This window comes from Heloderma suspectum, chromosome 1 (assembly GCF_057233095.1).
Source record: "Heloderma suspectum isolate Gila_16-S chromosome 1, 16-S_ref, whole genome shotgun sequence".
Classification (NCBI taxonomy): domain Eukaryota; kingdom Metazoa; phylum Chordata; class Lepidosauria; order Squamata; family Helodermatidae; genus Heloderma; species Heloderma suspectum.
The window spans coordinates 334,989,143-335,004,289 of record NC_139458.1 but is presented as its reverse complement, the minus strand read 5'-3'; positions in this window follow the sequence as shown (position 1 = coordinate 335,004,289).

The following is a 15,147-nucleotide window of genomic DNA, read 5'->3' as shown; positions in this document are numbered from 1 at the left end:
TGTTCAAGCATCCCACCCTCTGTCACTTTTCTGGTATGCTTCTGTTTAATGGTCAGGAGGTACCAGATTTATCTTTGTTAAAGCACTAAGAGTAAATTTGTTTCTTAAATAAATATTGGATTTACAGTATAATAAGAGAGGTCACTCTGTGTCTCCACAAGCATGTGGAAACAGTATGAACCAAGATAAATACCACCATTTTCCTTGGATTCTTTTAATATGAAGCAAAATATTGTGTGTCATGTGACCAACTGAAAGGAACAAATACTAATGCTTACACATAACAAAACTAAAGCAAATGAGGCAAGTGGCCTTGAGCAGGTAGTACAGGAAGAAAAATCACTTTTTAAAAAATTAAACCCAGCAATCTTTATAAGGTTGCATGACCTAGTTTGTGCTGATATTCTGTACCTTTGCACTAACTGTAGTTTAATTAACCAGTTTTATGACATATGTCTTCCCCGAAGATCTTTCAAAGAGGAACTTTGCCCTTAATAACCCTCTTTATAGTTGTTGGTCTTTCTGTAAAGCCTTACAACTGCCTTTCCTATTCATGCCATCAGGAGGGAAACTCCCACTATGTTTGAATGGTGAGCATTGTCCTTTTGGTTGGATCCAAAAATCTTCATGCACAGGTACACACATGGCATAGGGGAGTTATCAGTTTTATTTTTAGGTGGCAGCTCCCTGCACTACACCACACCACATTTCACACTATAGGGTCCTCTAACCATTGCGAAATGGGGTTTTGAGGAGCGTGGGGAACAACGGGAACTTGGGGACAAACTCATCAACCCCTGATGTACAAGCAAAAATGTCACTGCATCTGCTCATGGAAAGGGATCTTTGGATCTAGCCAATATCAACAGTATATATCTACTGAAAAATGAAAGGACAGTCTTGCTATGTTGGTGCTTTTTGAAAGTAGCACATTCAACCCCAACTGGTGGGTGGGTTTGTGCGTGAGATGCACTCTTAAAAGCTAAGTACAGACTTTACTACCAAAGAGAAGGCGCACAGTGCCTGCAAATAAAGAGAAAGAAAAGGGAAATGTTCCACAAATAAATTTGCTAGTGCTTGAAATTCATAGTGGGAGAGGGGGAGAAAGAGCAATACATAAGTATGCATTCCTCATCCATTATTGTTGCAGAAAGAAAAGCACTTAGCTATTTAAAGTTGAAAAACATATTACCAATAAACTATAAGCTCACAGAATGCAGCTAGCATGGATGAAGACTTGTGCTGAGTATCACATGCATCATGCAACAGATGTCTCTGAGCTAGGGATTGGGAAGAAATTGGTTCAATTTGCATTTTAATACAAGCTTACCAATTTGTCACTTTTGAACCAATATATGAACCAAAACTCACGTTATCCTTCAAAATGTACACTTTTCCGAATTTTGCAGTAGAGTTCTCCAATCAGAAAATGTGTACAAAAGTGTGAATATTCATGGAATGTGTGCACACAAAAATGTGTATGTTAGTGAAAATGATATTAAAATGCATTATATTGGTAAAATTGCTTGTAAAATATGTGTAGGTATTGCAAGCAGAGATGGGATATAAAGAGACAGACACAAGTGCTTGAATTAAAATTGGGCCACATTTATTGAAAAATCTGCATAGGGGAAACCTAGGATGGGCACTGACTGTACTAGAGGCTAGCTGGCACTTTTATGGGTGAAAACATACCCAGCCTAAGGGGTGGCATGACAGCATCGCTGCCCCTCCGGACTGCCCCCCATGGGCTGCCAAGTTCCTGGGTGAGTGAGGTCAGTCGCTCTCCCAGGCAACCCTTATCCCCTGTCAAGCCGCAAAACCTGTTCGGGAGGCCTCAGGCGTCACCTGTCACCATAAGGTGCCTCTGAATGCTCACCATCCCTAAGCTCATTCTCCTTTGCCAGTCCTAGCCGCCACCGGGAGTGACAAGCCTATTGCTTGTCAAACTCCCCCCACCTGCGCCGAAGAACTTCCTGCAGGCCCCTTTGCAGATCTGACAAAAACATGTCATTCCCAGCATCAGACAGTGCACACCATCCTGTCTGTAAAGCTCCCTCCTTGTCCAGATGATGCCTTGTTGAGTGATGATTCCTTCACCGTGTTTGTATAGCCCCAAGGCTATTTCCCAGTTCACTTTCTGACAGGCCCTTCTTGTGGCCGTCTGGGTCAGAACAATCTGCACTTCATTCTTGTGAACACACAAGACCAAATTATAGTTATCCCCAGCTCACAGTGCCGGATAACTCAGAATTGGCCTAGGCCTGCAGGATGAGGTCCTTGCGTTCACACAACCAGGTCATTCCCCCCTGGATGCAGCACCAAAACCTGCGGGGGGACATGAACCTCACGTTGATGGAATAGAGTGGGAGGGTGCTCCCACCGCATGCCACATCAGCCAGGTCCCTGAACACGGGCACACTGGGATGGTCCGAGCTGGGATCCACAGCTTGACCTAAGGCCTCTGACCATTCCAGTACACCATGCTGTGACCACATGAGCACATGCACGGGTTCACATCCATTCCGTCAATCTAAAGGAGATAAAGGAAAATGGTAAGTGACAGGAAAGGAGAGGCTATTCCCTGGCATCAAGGAAAAGCTCGCACATAAGTCTTGAAGGCCTTGGAGCACTACCTGGCCACCGCCTTCACTTGATCAGGTGAAAAAAACAAAAGACACAGCTGTAGGAGCAGCCCCAATGTTGAGATAATGTGTCCTAAATCGGATTTCCTAGACTGAGAGTACTCAATGCCAGCTTAGTAACAGTCATGCAGATTAATGGCCCTAATCTCCAGAGGGATAAAGGATATCTGGGGAAAGGGGACACCTGGAGTCCACAGTTGCAGGTGATGTCCCGGCCCTGCCCTGGATGGGATGTCATGCTCAGAAGCCTGTATCCTAGTGGCCACCAGGAGTGACAAGCCTAATGCTTAGTCGCACTCCCCCCTCGAGTGCTGAAGGAGTTCTCACCGGCCCCTTAGCCTATCCAACAAAACTTGGTTGTTGCCAAATCAGACAGGTCCTGTCTATAAGGCTCCACCCGCATCCTAATAATTTCCAGATAAAAGATGATCCTGTCGCTATTCTGATATAGCCGAATGACATCTCCCAGTTCACTTTGCGATGGGCCCTTTCCATGGCCCTCAAATTCCAAACACTCCTCCAATTAATTTGAGGAACCAAGCAGGACCAAAGATTGTTATTGCTGGCCAAGTGTGCCGTATGATCTGGGAAAGGTCCTTGCCTTTCCCACCAACAGGTTGTTCCCTCCTAGATGCAGCACCAGAACCTGCAAGGGAACATTCACCAACCCATAATGGAATGGGTGGGAAGGAGGCGCTCTCACTGCATGCTGCGCCTATCAAACCACTAACACATGCACACTGGAACAGTCTGCTCTGGGATCTACAGCCTGACCTATAAGCCCTCCAACCAGCCCATAACACCATGCTGTGCCCAGACATGAGCACACGCACACACAGTTTCATGTCCATTCCATTGATCTAAAGGAAAAATAACAGTAAGGACAAGAAAAGAGATGCTGATCAATGAAGTCCCGCACTCTAGGAATGGACACAAGACCATAACTGTAAACTACCAGGAAGGCTACAACTGCTGTGGCCGAATGTGAGAGCAAAGCCCAGGGCACCCTATCAACCCAGAGACAGGAGGCCCTTGTCCTGTGAGCCATGAAGTGCAGCATGGCTGACCCTATCTAAATCCACGACACTCAACAAGATCCTCTTAGCATGGTCTTTGGAAGTGCCGGCATCCAGCTATTAGACAAAACGTTGGCACTGGCATTCAACCTGTCATTTATATGCCTCATGAGAAAACAGGTATTCCGCAGGAGGCAATTAGGGGTGCACGAAAGTCACTTACCTGGTCTCGCAGCTTGCTTTGCGGTGGGGGGGAGTTGCTTCGCTGCTCCCCCCGAAGTTCAGGCCGGGGGGGGAAAGCTTCCCTCCTCGCCCGGCCGAAATTCAGGCCGGGGGGGGAGGCTTCCCGCCTCGCCTGGCCGAAATTCAGGCCGGGGAGGAGGCGCCTTGCCTTGCCCGGCCGCAAAATAAAAAGTTTAAAAAAAAAACCGCCCCCATGATAAGCTACGTGACGATTTACTTACCTTATCACGGCTAGATCTGCAAAGTCAGCCGTGATAGGCTACGTTAATCATCACGTAGCCTATCACGGGTGACTTAAAAAAAAAAAAGCGTACGCAAATGGCGGCCCCCATAGGGAGCCGCCATTCGCGTTCCTTATTTGGTCTCTGCAGTCTACGTAAATCTTTACGTAGACTACGGCGAAAATAAGAGCAACACAAATAGCGTTGCCCTTATTTTCGCCATAGTCTACGTAATCTTTACGTAGACTACAGCGACCAAATAAGGAACGCGAATGGCGGCTCCCTATGGGGGCCGCCATTAGCCGTACACGCTTTTTTTTTTTTTAAGTCACCCATGATAGGCTACGTGACGATTTACGTAGCCTATCACGGCTGACTTTGCAAATCTAGCCATGATAGGCTACGTTAATCGTCACGTAGCCTATCACGGGGGCGTTTTTTTTTTTACTTGTAATGGCGGCGGTGGCAGCCAGTCGAAAGACCGGCTGCCGCCCCCGCCCCTGACAAAGACCTGCCGAACCGCCGCCGGGACCCGCCGCCGGGAGGGTCATTCGGGAAAGGTAAGTCCCATCCTGGCGGGGGGCGGGGGGGGCGGAGAATTTCTCCCCGAAACTACTTCAGGGGGCCGAATACGTTGGCACTCAGCCCCCCGAAGTTTCGGGGAGAAATTCTTCCCCCATCCCTAGAGGCAATACAAATTCAATACTACTACCCAATCCATAATGATCAGATTGAGGGAGGACTGTTTTAATGACATGAATGGAGGCCTGTCCTTCAAACACAAGGAATTTAAGAATGGACATAAAGCCTTGAATCGGCCCGCATAGGCGATGCCATGTATAAGAGAAGTTTGAATAATGGGATCTCAAGAGATCAGAGGGCCAACCCTTGGGCATGGCACTACACACCCAATGATCCTACAAGTTGACCCTAAAACCCAGCCTGCTAGAGGCGTCATAGTACGTCTGCAGCTCTACCTTGAAGATGAACTCGTGTTCCTGAAAAGGAAACACTGGTAATCTCCAGAAAATTAAAACTCCACCAAAATCCACTGGGGGGGGGGGCTAACTCAGTGGTGAGGGAGCCTAACCCCATTTGTGGTACAACACAGCCTCCACCAAAGGCTGGCATGGGGCAGAAGCTATGCCCATGAAAAAGACTCCGCCACTCCCTAAAGGGCATGAAGTGTGACATCACCAGAGCACCTGTATAGGTCAACTTGCATTGCCCCCACCCCCCCAGGCATCCTGTAGGCACTATCTCTCTGAAGGTGCGCACGGAGTAAGAACAAACAAGGCCACATTCAAACTTAACAACCTGCATAGAATCATAGAATAGTAGGGTTGGAGGGGGCCTACAAGGCCATCGAGTCCAACCCCCTGCTCAATGCAGGAATCCAAGTCAGAGCATCCCTGACAGATGGCTGTCCAGACTCATCTTGAACTCCTCCAGTGTGGGAGAGCCCACCACCTCCCTAGGTAATTGGTTCCATTGTTGTATTGCTCTAACAGGATGTTTTTCCTGATGATCAGCCAGAATCTGGCTTCCTGTAACTTGAGCCCATTATTCCGTGTCCTGCACTCTGGGATGATCGAGAAGAGATCCTGGCCTTCCTCTCTGTGGCAACCTTTCAAGTACTTTAAGAGCGCTATCATATCTCCCTTCAGTCTTCTCTTCTCAAGGCTAAACATGCCCAGTTCTTTCAGACTCTCTTCATAGGGCTTTGTTTCCAGTCCCCTGATCATCTTCGTTGCCCTCCTCTGAACCCTCTCCAGTTTGTCTGCATCCTTCTTCAAGTGTGGTGCCCAGAACTGGACACAGTACTCCAGATGAGGCCTAACCAGTGCTGAGTAGAGGGGAACTAGTACTTCCCGGGATTTGGAAGCTATGCTTCTATTAATGCAGCCCAAAAGCATTGGCCTTTTTTGCAGCCACATCACATTGTTGGCTCATATTCAGCTTGTGATCGACAACAATTCCAAGATCCTTCTCGCTTGTAGTGTGGTTGAGCCACGTATCCCCCATCTTGTAACTGTGCATTTGGTTTCTTCTTCCTAGGTGCAGAACTTGGCATTTATCCCTATTAAATGTCATTCTGTTGTTTTCTGCCCAGTGCTCCAGTCTATGCAGATCACTTTGAATTTTGTTTCTGTCTTCCAAAGTATTAGCTGTCCCACCCAATTTTGTGTCATCTGCAAATTTGATCAGCATTCCCTGCACATTAATAAAAATGTTGAAGAGCACAGGGCCCAGGACTGAGCCCTCCGGTACCCCACTCGTTACCTCTCCCCAGTTTGAGAAGTTCCCATTGATAAGCACTCTTTGAGTCCGATTCTGTAGCCAACTGTGGATCCACCAGATCGTTGTTTCATCTAGCCCACTTTGAGCTAGTTTGCTCATCAGGATATCATGGGGCACTTTGTCGAAAGCTTTGCTGAAGTCGAGGTATATTATGTCTACAGCATTCCCACGGTCCACAAGGGAAGTGACTTGATCAAAAATGAGATCAGATTCATCTGGAAGGACTTGTTCTTGACAAATCCATGTTGGCTTGGAGTAATCACTGCATTGTTTTCAAGTTGCTTACAGATGGATTGCTTTATCATCCACTCCAGAATTTTCCCAGGGATTGATGTCAGACTGGTCTGTAGTTCCCAGGTTCCTCCTTTTTACCCTTTTTGAAGATAGGGACAACATTAGCCCTCCTCCAGTCATCTGGCATTTCACCTGTCCTCCATGATTTCTCAAAGAGTATAGAAAGCAGTTCTGAGAGTTCTTCTGCCAGTTCCTTTATGACTCTAGGATGCAGTTCATCTGGCCCTGGAGATTTGAACTCATTCAAAGTAATTAGGTGTTCCTTGACCATATGCCTGTCAATCTCAAGCTGCAATCCTGCCCCTTCAGCCTGTACTTCGCCTTTGCCAGGGGGGTCATAGACCCTCTTTTGGGAGAAAAAACTCCCAAACTCCTTTGACTGAGCCAAAGTAGGAATTGAGCACCTCTGCCTTTTCTTTGTCATCTGTTATCGTTTTGCCATCCTTATTTAATAGCTGAACAACCATTTCTTTCCTCTGCCTTTTACTATGCATGTAGCTGAAGAAAGCCTTTTTGTTGTTTTTAGCATCCCTCGCTAACTTCAGCTCGTTCTCAGCTTTAGCCTTCCTGACGCCATCCCTGCAATTCTGTGCTACCTGCCTGTATGCTTCCTTTGTTACTTGGCCTTCTTTCCACTTCCTAATATGTGTCCTTTTTTGTTTTCAGGTCATCTCTAAGCTTTTTGTGAAGCCACATTGGCTTCTTCTGTTGTCTTCCACCTTTCCTTCTTGTTGGAATTGTTTGTAATTGTGCCTTGAGAATTTCCATTTTTAAAAGCTCCCACCCATCTTGGACTCCTTTTCTCGTTAGCGTCACTTGCCATGGGACCTTACTGATCATTGTTCTGAGTTTATTAAAATCAGCTTTCCTAAAATCCATGGTACGCGTTTGACTACACTCTGCTTTTGCTTTCCTTAGAACCAAGAACTCAAGTACAACATGGTCGCTTTCCCCCAGGGTTCCTTTAACTGTAACTGTAAAGATGTGCCTTTAAAAGCTGCATAGAAAATTTCATAGATTTCATAGATTCCATAGAATCAAGGGTTGGAAGGGGCCTACAAGACCATCAAGTCCAACCCCCTACTCAGTGCAGGAAGCCTGATTCCCAGGCGGTCTCCCATCCCAAAACTAACCAGGGCTGACCCTGCTTAGTGTCCAAGATCAGCTGAGATCAGGTGCATCCAGCCCTTCGCTGGATGAGAGGAAAGGGGTGTCCCAAGCCCCAGAAGCAGACAGTCCACCCTCCACCCCCATGGGGAAGAATCACCAGGGGTGAGACACCACCTGGAGGGGCCCCTAACTGGGATCACCCCCTCCCATGTCTCCCTGGGGCCCATGCAGCCCAAAACGTGGGCCAAATGGCCCCAGAAGACCCGCTTTTCTCGCCGGGGGCAACACCGCATCCTTGGCAACTCTCCGAAGAGAGCCAAAATTGGAGCTGCCGTTCAGGTGGTGGCTGAAAAGAGCAGTCGCTCCTGACAAGGGAGCTTCCGCCGGCTCCCATTCGCTGCCATGGCAGAAACACAGGCCGGTCCTGGCCTCAGGAAGAACAGGGCTGCCTCTGCTGACAGTGGCCCAACTGACCGCCGGCGGCGCACGAAGAAGCTGCCGCTCCTGTCAGAAGAAGCAGCCACCCGCCGGCTCCAAAAGCCACCGCTGCCAATTGCGGCACGCTGTGGCGGCAGCAGGAACCCCGACCAATCCCGTCCGAAGAGGAGACGCGCCACCGCTGCCGATCAGGCCATCGCCACTGCTGCCCCTCCTTGCTGAGGCCGCGGAGCGCGTGCCAAACACCTGGCAGCCGTGCGAGCGAGAGGCTGTTGGGAGGGGTGCAGAGTGTAAAAAGCCTCTCCAGCCCCTCCCTCCTCCAGTGGCGCTATGGGGTTCCGCCAGTGGCGGCCTGCCACATCTGCTCACCTCACCCACCCGCAATGGGCCCCCCTGTATTGGCCCCAGGAGTGTAGCCAAGTCATTTATACTGTTAGAGGGGCCTAGAGATCCATAATGCTTGCTTAAGTTCATTATTGGCGCAATTCCCATGCTAGTAGTCCTCTGAGCATGTGCAGGTGAGTCAAAAGGCCGATCTCAGCCTTCTCAGTGCAGTCCTTACTAATGAGTAGAAAGCCTTATCAAGCACTCTGCCTGGGAAGCGAAGTCTGTTCGCAGAGGGCTGTGCTTGAGAACCAAACACTCCTAGTCCTAGCCTATGTGGGGAATGAATGCTGGGGGTGCTTGCTAGTGTCGTGCTGCCTCACTGCTGACCTGTAGAGTATAAGGCCCATTGTACCCAGTGGCCCAGGGTTCAGAGAAGCTGTCTGATCCAACCATAGGGTACGCCTGTGTGCTGTAAGGTACCCAGTAAAGTACTCCTTGTAAGTAAACCTTTGAGTCTGATGTATCACTGTCTTGGCACCTCTAACCTAAGAGTTCAACGCTCATGGCCGGGGCGACACACACCTCACGGCCAGGCAAGCCGGACGTGGGGTTAGGGCATAAATTGCATTGAATTGCACATATCATGAGAAATGCACAAAAATGCATACACATTTTCATGCAAACTTTTAAAAAAATTCTCTGAGGTTTGGCATGAACTGAACTTGAGTGTGGAAAAAAGGAGAAACTGAGAGAAATTGGCGGATTTGTCCATCCCTGCGAGGTCTGACTACGTACGTAACTACATCTAAGATGGCAACAGAGAATAGCAATGGAACTGCTACTTGAGTAAGAATCACAGCCAACATCAGCAACTTGTGGAGAGTTGGGAAAAATATATTTAAAGGCCAATTCTATATATATTTACTTGGAAGTAAGTACCAGTGAATTCAGTGTACTGTACATAGAACTGGAGCCATAGATCTATCACATTGGGTCTATGTGCATTAATGTGAAGGCATTTGATAATGAGAATAAAGTAGAGGTACATTTATAATTCTTTCTTACAAGTCGCATTTGACCCTTTCTTTATACATCCATTGTAAGTACATCCATGTTATAAGAAACACCTTGTTTTCTTTTGAACAGTTGCATACAATTCACTCAGTTCAATCCATCAGCACTGAACACCTTTTCACAGGTGACAGTTCCAATTAAAATCCATGTTTTAAATTTGAAAGTAATTAATAGACCAATGAAGTTCATGCTTTCATCTAATAACTCTGAGTATCTGCAGGTGGGTTTTGTAATTCTGAAAGTGACAAATAGTAACTTATTGTGTATTGATGTCCTTCTAATCTTTCTCCTGCCTGCCTCCCACTACATCATGCTTTCAGGTGGTTCCCTCCTTCCCCATTTTCAGTTCTGTCTCTTTCAGTAGTCCCTAATGAGAGCTCATCTGGACTATTCTATTTTTGCATTTTACTTTTTACAGTAGAGACTTTGCTTTATTGTGTCTGAGCTGTGGAATATTATAGGGATCCTTAAGAAAAGGCAGTTTTTGCATATTTATTTTTAGAATGCCCAATCTGCATCCTGTTTTTGCTTATAGAATTGTATTGTTTTTCATCCATTTAGTATAGCAAAGGTTTATACCTGTAGATTGTATTTGTACTGTAAATCACATATATTTGACTCTGTGTTCCCTCATAATTCCCTGCCCCAATCATTTTTGTTGTTGTTGTAATTCTTTGTAGGATGTTTTGTAACTGAGGCTACTTTTTGTCATATAGTCAAAACACTGAAGACTTTCATATTATCAAGCTCCGAAATCCCTAGTGTTTTATATAGTTGTATACCCTCAATGAAAAGCAATGTTAAGACATTGCTCTGTTAACGCATCCATGCTTTCCTTACTTCAGGGATGACACAGTATATCCTCTATTAAGTCTGGTGACATGCACATTATAAAAACAAAGTTATAGTGATTGTAGTTGCAGTTCAATTTAAGCTGCAATCTTATACCAACTTACCTGTACATTCCATTGAACTCAAATGATCTTAGTTTTGAGTAGACATGTATAGAATTGCACTGCCAACCTATGATTTTGGTTTACTCAGGTTTAAACATTTGCTCTGCTATAATTGTTAAGTTTAGATTTGAAAAAAAAAGTTGTGTCACCTGCCCATGCCTTGTTTCTAGCTCTAAAACAAACAAAAACAATAAATAAATATTCCCATGTCTCACAGGGTGAAGGAAAGCTGAATATACCAAATATTATTAGATCCCATCAAGTCTAAGGGCAAGTTCACACTTAAGCATTGGGGGAGTGGAGTCAGGGCTCATAGGGTTGAAGCACTGGAACTTGTTGATTAGCAGGGATGATGTCCGCCTTCCTTCACCCTCAATTTCTCTGTTCCCTCTGAGCTTAACTGCAGTCCTTACAGTAGCTGGGCAGAAATGTATTTTCCCAGAAGTAATACATAGTTGTGAGCTATTCCTACTGCAATGCAAAGTATTTTGGAGTGGCTGGCAATTAAGGCCCATTTGTTTTACAAAAGACCTGCTCTTGGTAGAGATGAAAACTGCTAGAACTGGTTTGTTGATATGGATCAACACATCTGGCTACATTTTTGGACTCTCCTTGGGGGTGTGGCTATGATATGCAACTACACTTCACAATTTTTGACTGCACATAAGCCTTGTTCTCATTTTCAATATGCTGAGCACATGCAAGGGAACAGGAATTGCACCATTGGCCCCATTCCGCACACATTCAGTAAATGACATGTACTGTATGCATGTATGCAAGCTCATTTTGTGCAATTGGAAATTGTGATTGCATGGAAGAGCCTACACACATGAGTAGTACTCCTCCTTTCATACCTTCGGCTGTATAGTATGTGCAGAGATTAGGGGTAAGGCCAGTAGGCACATTCCTTCTCCTCCCCCCACGCCTTCAGTAAACACATGTATTAAAGATGAGAACACAGAGTTATTGTTTGCATATGTTTCAGTTATCTGCTGTGGATTCACCCATTGTCTTTGGAACTGGAGATTCATGGTCCGAGTATTGCCTGTCTTGTTAGAGCTGGATGGGGGCAGCTCCACATCATAGGAATTATTGGCCCCACCCCAGCCTAGTAAAACAGATCCTGAACTGAGGTTAAACAGTTCTCCCATTTTTATCTCATCTTAGTTACAATAGGCCACAGTGACTGCTTGCCCCCTGTCTGCTGGCTCCTTTCCAAGCTATCAAAGGCTACTGGTCATGATGGTTATATATTATTTATTTTATTTCAAAAACAATTCTATACCACTTTTCATTTAAAATAAATAAATCCCAAAGTGGTTTCACAATATAGTAATATACAATACAGTATTGGAGGCAATGTACCAGTTGCTGGAGAACACGAGTGGGAGGGAGCTAATGCATTCATCACCTACTTGTGGGCTTCCCACATGCAGCTGGGTAGCCACTGTGTGAACAGAATGCTGGACCAGTTTGGTCTGTTTCAACATGGCTCCTCTTATGTTCCTGCCCCTAGAGTTCTGAGTACTTATGGCCCCTCAGCCCTTATGCTATGCGGTGCCTTAGTATTTGCAACTCTGTTTTCCTCTTTGGCTCTGATTGCTTCCACCCAAGGTCTGGCCTCCATACTTCCTCCTCTCACCAGTTTCTGCTCCTGGCTTGAGCTCAGTCGACTTTGGCTCTTCCTCTATGAGTCCCACTCCTTCGCTTAAGACTGTGTGATACTCTGGCTGCCTTTACACTAATAAACCCGCCCACAGTCCTCCTGTTCTGGAGCCATTCTGCTTTTACTGTGGGCTCCCAGACAGTGACCATGTGATTGTGGAGACGGAAGCTTTTAATTTTCAAGGTTCCATAGAACACAATGAAATAGTGCCATCTAGTGGCTGTTTTAATAGCATAACAATCCGACTTTAAAAAATGGTTCACTAGTTCCACATTTTTTTGGAGTGAAATAACCAGGAAATACCTTTGGATGTGCACTGGAGGTTAACGACATCATGAAGAGGACCCGCAAACTTCTGAGCGTGACCAATCTCAATAACAGGATAAAAGCTCCGTGTGAAGGAGCCCTCTCTCTTGCCTTCACAATTTCTCCCCTCTCACACATTCTTTCCCACTTATATCCTGGGTCAAAGGAACTTGCTTGCCTCTCTCTGAGAGCCCTCCCTTCTCCTGAATGCTGGAGCGGAGCGTCCATGTCCTGGCTTGCCCCACTGGGGTTTCTTGTATTTCCTCTCTGTTTCCTCCCACCATGGTCTCTGGAATGTGTGGCAGAATATTTGCCTGACCAGTCAGGCACAGTCATCAGCCTCAGATCTGGGTCAGCCCCTCCCACTCACGTCGCCCTTCTGTGAAATGTTTTCAGATGTATTCCAAATGTTTAATAGCTTAAACATACTCTACATGTATTTTAATCGTTTTATGCTTATGAATGTTGCAAGCTTGTGTTAGGCAGTTAGTAGCCAGATATCATTTGTGGCTGACACTGCTTGGTGCCAGGGAACTTCTGAGCACATCCAATAGCTGTACACCTTAGGTCACAAGTATGTAACTGCATGTGGCCCTTGGAGGGTTCCTCCTGTGGCTCACCAAGTGCTTAACCACTGCCCTAGGGATGTCAGAGAATTCCGCCACGGATCTTGGTGAGGCCGAATGCCAGTGCATTCGGCCCCCCGAAATCCGTGGCAGAACGAAGCCCCCCTGCCCCCCCGCCACGCAAAATGGGCCCGGAACGGAGCACCTACCTGCTGCCATCCACGCTGACTTGCAAATGGCGGCCGCGTCTGTGGTTGCCATTTGCTTCTTCCATGTAGCCGAGATAGGCTTTGTAAATACTTACGTAGCCTATCACGGTTAATGCAGGGACGCCATTTGCGTCCCCTTTTTTTTTGCCATTTTAGTCTATGTAAATATTTACATAGCCTATCACAGCAAAATACAGGGACACAAATGGCGGCTACGGCAGCCGCTATTTGAGTCCCTGCAGGCTGCCCAGCGGCCGGATGTCCGGCTGCGGGCGGCCCTGGCCGGCGGCTCCGCAGAATCTCCATGGAGCGGAGCCGGCTGGAGAGAATTTGGGGGGGAAGGATGGAGTGCCTCCCCCCCACCGCGAATGTCACCCGTCAAAAAGGTAAGTGACTTTCGTACATCCCTACACTGCCCTGCAATCCCCCTGCCACTGATTTTGCCACCGAAAAACTCTGCCAAAAACAAACCTTCTCCTACTGCTAATAGTTGAAGTTGCTGCCATTTTTAACTACTGCTGCTGGTACCATCACAAATAAAACTTTTCCTACTGTTGATGTCTGCTGCTTCCACTTTTTGCCTTCTGAGTACAGATACCATCAGACAATCTGGCAGCCACACTCCTTGTACATTGCTGCTGCTTTCCAAGAAAAGAGGAAGTCAGGCACATATGAGACCCACTATAGAGAGTGAAGGTATCTTTAGAACTTTAGGCACCATGCTCTGCCATTTGGTTTCTGAGCTCATGTGTGCACCAGAGATATAGGCCTGGTTTGCATATAACATTCACCCAGAGTATGAGTTATCATCGAATCATGGATTGTTGTTACATGCAAACCCTGCACTATGATCTAACTATGGATTATTAATCACAAACAACCCAGGAAGACAGCTCATGATTTGTTGTTGGGTTGTGAACTCTAGGTTGTTCCTGGTTAACAACCCATAGTTAAACCATAGTGTAGGGTTGACATGTAACAACCACCCACAATTCAACCTGTACTTTCGTTGTTGTTATGTATGAACCAGGCCACAATGTGTGTGCTAGAATGGAGCTGGCAGGCTGGGGGCAGGTATGATGAGAGAAAAAGAATGAATGGAAGACAGAATTAATGGATGAATGAAGGGGAGAGAGAAAAGGGTGTCCCCACCCACTGTTGGCTGAGTCCCTGCCTGCTGCTAGTATGCTGCCCCTGACCACTTTCCACTGAGGGAATGAGGCTCTCAACCCTGTACCTTAGATAAACAGAACATTTTCTGTGGACCTCAGCCCTTTACTGTTGGGCTCCATCCCTAGGCGCACCAGACATGGATTTAGCATAGGGTTCTGTCCTGGGCACACCAGGCTCCACCCAGGCACTAGAATTTTTCTTTCAAAAACAGGAAACATAGTTCCCTTGACACAACAAGGAACCTTTTTATTCTAGTAGGTGTACAACTCATGGAGTGCAGTGGGACAAAAAGGGTAATAATGTGGGAAGATAATTCCATTAGATCAAAGGTAGGCAACTTGTGGCCCTCCAGATGTTTTGGCCTACAACTCCCATGATCCTTCACCAGAGGCTATGCTGGCTAGAGATGATGGGACTTGTAGGCCAAAATACCCGGAGAGCCATAAGTTGCCCACTCCTGCAATAGATGAATGAAGGAGTGGATTAGAAATAGATTTGGGACTTGTTACAGATTTCTCATGGTAAGCCGGATACAGAAGCCACCTGGCTATGTGGGATCAGAGATTGTCCATAGCTGCCCTGAGTGTGGCTTGAGGTAGATG